Source organism: Equus przewalskii, chromosome 1 (assembly GCF_037783145.1).
Source record: "Equus przewalskii isolate Varuska chromosome 1, EquPr2, whole genome shotgun sequence".
In the NCBI taxonomy this organism is placed as follows: domain Eukaryota; kingdom Metazoa; phylum Chordata; class Mammalia; order Perissodactyla; family Equidae; genus Equus; species Equus przewalskii.
The window spans coordinates 17,844,925-17,851,044 of record NC_091831.1 but is presented as its reverse complement, the minus strand read 5'-3'; the positions used below and the strand labels follow the sequence as shown (position 1 = coordinate 17,851,044).

At 44.3% G+C, this 6,120-nt stretch overlaps 1 long non-coding RNA gene across 1 annotated transcript; it reads left to right on the top strand.

Moving 5' to 3' along the window:
• Positions 1-4,025: 4,025 nt before the first annotated feature.
• LOC139080233 (uncharacterized) lies at positions 4,026-5,119 on the top strand. The gene is made up of 2 exons (XR_011534570.1): positions 4,026-4,225; positions 4,538-5,119. It is a non-coding gene; the product is annotated as an uncharacterized lncRNA (long non-coding RNA).
• The last annotated feature ends 1,001 nt before the right edge of the window (positions 5,120-6,120 follow it).

The window sequence follows — 6,120 nt, the reverse complement described above, 5'->3', positions numbered from 1 at the left end:
CCACCTAAATTAGTTTAAGCAAAGAGAGGAAGCTGGGAGACAGAAAAAGAGAGGGGGAGAGAGAGAAAGAGAGAGACAGAGAATTTATTGAACCTCTGAGCCGAACACTGGGAAGAAGAAGAACAATGGTGGAATTCACCGAAAGGCAGTTAGGATGAGGGCTGTCAAGACTCTCTCTCAGCCGCTTGTCCTCACTTCTGACTGATTGATATTTTACTCTTTCCTTTGCTCGATCGAGGACCTGGCTGCTGGCAGCTAGCCTCATAATCCAGCAGCACCACAATCAGAGAGAAGTGAAGTTTTGCTGTCTTCTAGATCCATTGTTAAAAACTTCAAGGAAAAACTCTTATTGACTTGGTTGTGTCACATGCTTACCCTTGACTCAATCACTAAGGCTAGGGAGTTGAGGTCCAGTGATTAGCCCCTCCTGGGTCACATGAACTCTGCTGTGGCCAAGGAAGACATCTCTTATAAGAAGGGAGGAAGGGTTGCTAGATTGGCAACAAGAACAAATTCTATACTGATTAACATTGATCTGCCTTGAAGTCTGTGGGAGATCAGAATTGGCTACTCCAAAATCTGTCTCTTTGCCTTGCACTGATTATTTTTAAGAACAAAATACTCTGAAAGAAACTTTGACCTTCCCCATAACTACCTAAAAGGAATTTAAAATAAAGGCCTGTCCCCAGGACAGACCATCACCATGGAGAACTCTGGGTTTCGGTAGACAGGGAGGATCCTTGCTAAGCCCACTCTTATCAAAGTTCTATTTATCAAACATTTGCTTTTCCTTCTCCATGTGAATTGCCTTCCTCCGCTTTGAAGACTCAAATGACCACACCCAACATCCTCCTTTGTCTTTAGCTGAAGTTGGTATTTAAGATGAGAACCTCTGTCATTTTGGCAAGTTACTCAGTTTTCCTGGGTCTCTTCCATGTACACATGTTATAAAGCTTTGTTTGATTTTCTCCTGTTATTCTGTCTGTCAGTTTAATTCGTAGCCCAGCCAGAAGGACCTAGAGTGGGTAGTGGAAATGTTCTTTCTCCCCTACAAGTCTTGTTTTTTTTTTTTAAGATTTTATTTTTCCTTTTTTCTCCCCAAAGCACCCCAGTACATAGTTGTGTATTTTGAGTTGTGGTTCCTTCTAATTCTGGCATGTGGGATGCCACCTTAGTCTGACTTGATGAGTGGTGCCATGTCCACACCCAGGATCCAAACCGGCGAAACCCTGGGCCACTACAGTGGAGTGTGCGAATTTAACCACTCAGCCACGGGGCCTGCCCCTCCCCTATAAGTCTTATCTCTCAAGCTATAGTGAGTTCTTTAGAGACTATGTCTTATTTTACAAGAGAGGTCAAACATTGCATGGCACACTCATACTCCATTCTTTGAGAAACAGACCCTGCTGCATAGGAACCTATGTTTTGAACCAGTTGACACTGACCTCTGTCCTCCACTTCAGCTGATAGCCAAAGGGGGCATCAGGCTCAAAGACAATCAATCTTCTGGTTGACTCATGACCTATGACCTGGTACAAACAGATGATCTGGCAATTGGTTTTCTCTTTTTCTTTCTATCTCTCTCCCTCCATCTCAAGAATTTGAACTAATAAATTAGGATAGAATTGGTCAGTTAGTGGAAGCTAACTGACGAAAGGTCATAATGGAGAAGAGGTTGAAAAGACCATGATGCATCAGGTGCAATCCAGAGTTTATGGGAGAAAAAAGTGGGTAAGAAGAGGAACTAGGTGAGAACAGACTTGATAAAAGCAGACACACAGAGTTAACTGGTCATTGAAATGGTAGAGCACAAGGTGAAGATCCATTAACTCATTGAACAAAAATACAAGGAACACACTCTCGGGTGCTTGTTGGGAACATAGCTGTGAACCAGGTGAACACCTTTCTTGTGGCCTAGCAGGATATAGAACTCAGCAAACACACACATTTCTAGTGAGTGGTATGAAGAGGAAGAAACCTACTATTGACATGCCTAGCATGAATCTAGAGTCATTTCCCACCTCCATTCTCTGTGACGCCCAGTGTTCATGCAGCCCTTTTCTTGGATCGCCATGAAATTATACTGTAGGAATCTGTATCTGAGCTCACCTAGGTAGGTCTCTGTTCCATGCAATCAAGAGTCAAATCAAAACAGTCTCCTCTTCTATTCCTTACCTAGATCAGCACAGGAAGAAGTCAATAATTATTGGGGTTTTAGATGATTGGAAGCAATGCAAATTGACTCTAGTCAAAACCCCACTCCTTGGAATCTTGGTAACAGGCGATTTACTGAGATGGAAAGGAAAGAACTTTTAGTTGCATCTGTTTGCTGCACCAACTTCAGCCCTGATGCAAGATTTTAATACTGCAGGATCCTATCCATCTACTCCTGAGTTATTACAAGTCCAAAACTATTTTACGGACATTGGCCTTCTTAGAATATGCATCAGGAAGACCAGGATTTTCACTGGGATGTATGCCATGTGCCCAAAATGGGGAAAAAATGAGTTGAAATCAAAGAAGAGCTGAGTGGGTGATGGCCCAGTGACAACAGATAAACAGTAGCATCTTGGGGTGGGGGTATGTAGGAAGCTGATGCTATTGTCTTCATTGGGTGCTAGGGCAGAGATTGTGAACATCTGTTATCTCTGCCCTATCGTTCCTCTTCCCCTTTCTTCTGGAACAAAAATTTGGGGGTGGGGAGTGGGGAAGTTGCCACTTCCTAGCTACGTGACCTAATATCAATATCAAGCCCCCCTTCCTACCCTTTTCGTGTGATCATAAATTAGTTTAAATTTGCTTTTTGTCACTTGCTACCTAAAGAATCGAGAAAGTTCTACTTGGTCTGTCTGTGCCTTCAGGAACCACACACTTAAACAAAGGAAGCCTAGGAGCCCTGTGAGTGGGTCCCATGGGATTAACAGAGATTGACTTCCACATGGATTCTTAGCCAGGTGCCTATGCCCTAGGTGTGAATGTGGGGCCTGGGCAGGCTCTCCGGCCGCATGTTGACATAAGAGATTAAGCTGCAGTAGGATACTCTACTTAAGGGTCATTTTGATTGAAAGAGCTAGTTTGATTGAAAGAACAAACTAAAATAATAATAATAATAATAATTACAGCTCATTTCCTTCACTGAGTTATATCTTTTTCCGAAGGCGACTTGCAAACAAGAATCTCCCCTTTGTATGCAAATGGAAATGAGATATGAGAAAAGAGTGCTCACTATGGGTCACAGCTTCTGGCATTTCCCTGTTTGCTGCCTTTATTGCTCGCAAAAGAACAGAGTGCCTACATTTTTCTTTGTTTATGTCACAATTCCTTTATCAGTGATTTCCTTTCCAAAAAATAGTAAGTCATTTGGTTTTTCTTATCTGTTTTTAAAGAGACCAGTAAATTTCAAAACCAGCTTGCAACTCAGCTGACCACTAAGCTCCCACTATTGCTAGCCCCGCCCAACCTTGCATGGCTCCCAGGCGTCTTTCCCTCTCGGGCAGCACTGGGCATTTTCACGTGGACAGACTGTGAAGGGCAAGGCTCTCCGGAAGCCATACAAACACTCTGAAATGCTGTCTTGCAAAATCTCGCAATGACCCATATGGAGTGAAAAGTCCAACTTTCATTTCAGCCTGCATGAAAGAGCCCTGTGGTGAGGGACAGTGACCCCTGGTGCCCTGGACAACCCCTGCTGTGACCGGTAAAGGCCCCCTTCTGTAAGAACAGTGGGAGAAGCCAAGGGAAATATTCATCTGGCCTCCTGGGTAATTCACAGCCTGTGTCCCTTGCCTGCTACTGAGCTGGGCCGGAAGTCCAAGAGGGAATCTTTTCCAACTCTGACTGCCAGGCCACACGGGGCCTGCAAAGTCATTCCAATGCTCCATGAAAGAGCATAGAGCAGCCATTGTCATGTAAAATTAGCCTGGGCAAAGCCCCAGAGAACATGCTGTTGGATGCCATCCTGCCCTCCCCGCACAAGGGTATGTGAGAGATAACAAGGGTTCCAACTCTTGCTTTGGGTCATCAGCACATTCCCAGTTCTACACTATCCCTCTCCCACTTTTAATCTCCCTCCTGCCCTGGATTCATTGACCATTGCATCTACTCCCAGAGGCTGCCCAGGAGAAGGAAGGCCCCTGGTGGCCATGGAGGACACGGAGAATCCAACGAATGAATCCAGTGGCCTCGTATTCGCCAACGCTCCATTGAAACCACAGCTACGCTCCAGGTTAGCAAACTGATTTGGCTCTCTTTCCACACTCGCCTCTCTCCGTCAAAGGTCTACTTTGCCCAAGATCACCCTCCAAACTGATAACACAGAATAAGGCCACTGTCTGGTTGTCCCCTCGAGGCCTTCCATTCAAAGCCAACACTACTAACATTCTGCATAGTACCTTTCCCAAAGAAGGCTGCAACTTTATCTCCATGCCTATGCAAAACATGGAGCTTGCCAATACTGAATTGTTCTGATCCATGAGAGCCAGCTAGAGCCAGGATGACTTTAATGCAGGCTTCTCATCAATTACTTCTTATTTTCCAGGCTGGACACTCCCTGTGGAGCAAGGCTGGAAGCTGAACTGTGCTCAGATGATATCCCGGCAGTGAAAACACCAGAGTGCTAAATGAAAAATCTATGCTCTCCCCACCAACTTCTTCAACTAGTGGGCCGCACAGGCTCCAGCAAGGATTAATTTGAACACTGTCATTTCTTGGCATCCCAAGCTGAATTTTCCAGGACACAAAGGCATGAGGTATTCCATCATCTTGATAATTTTTATAGCCAGTGGGGAGGTAGAAGGGAACAAATAATTGGATGCACCAAGCTATGGAACAAATGAAACTATGAAACGTTCACGATCAAGTCCTGGATCAAAGTGACTGGCTCGTAGATAGGCAAGAAATTTGGCCTCCTTCAAAATAAGAAATGAGGATGGAGCCTCAAGCAGTGGGTCTAAAAGTGAGTCTTTCACAGGCTTGAGGAAGAATACAGTGTTTCCCATTAACCACCCAACACTCAAGAAGAAATGTCACCTAAGAAACTGACTTTGGGTTACAAACTAGGGGCAAATACTGGAAGGAAATAAATCAAAATATGCACACTGGTTGTGCTATAATGATGGGATTACTGGGTATTTTTTGTTCTTTATTTTCCTAACTTCCTGTACACCAATAACTTATAGCATATATTTTTTTAGTTTCTTAAAAGACCTTCCCTTTTTTTTTAGCATATCAGCCACCAAAACACCCAGTTAAAAAGCTTAGCACCCATTCTTGACTCCTTTATTTTCGTCTTAAATATCTCAGTTCATGCATCCTCTCTTCTCTGTCTCTTCTTTCTGGGCCTTAGTGCAGATGCTTGGTGTCATTTCACTCCTCTTTCTGGTCATTGACATCCTCCCCTAAATGGCTTCCCCACTGCTGGTCTTACTAATCATCCAGTCCATCCTCCAACGGCAGCCAGAGTGACTTTCTAAAATAGAAACCCCTTCATGTCACATTCCTGCTCAATCTCTTCAATAGCTCTTCGTTGCTTCCAGGAGACAATTTAAATTCCTTTCCATAACATGCAGGGCTCTTCAAAACCAAACCCGCCAAGCTCTTTAACTTCATCTCTCCCTCCCAAACAGCTCTCCCCACTGCCACTACCCCAGGTCGCTCATTCCACCTACAGGCCTTTATACAAGCCATTACCTTTGCCGGAAACGCCCCACCTCCCACCTGTGCAGCTTCCCAGGCCTCTGTGAAGCTCAAGCATGCTACACTTCCCCACCCACGGAATCGCTGATGGCCACCCACCTTGTCCTGATGCTGATCCTGTCCACGTCACAGCACTGTACACAGTTTTGGGGCTGTGCACCCCACATTTGCCTCTCTCACTAGACTGTGGGCTCTGGAAAGCAGGGACCCTGTTTGACTCATTTCTGGATCCTCAGCACCTGGCTCCTATAGTGCCCAGAACAGGGGAGATGTTTGGTAAATATTTGTTAATTTCATAAAAGGAGGAGTCAATCAAGGAATTAAAATGTGGCTTTCTGCCATACTTATATTATTTAGAACTGTATCATCTACTTTACCACAATTAAAAATTAAAATTTTTTTAAAAACCTAGATCATCTAAAATAC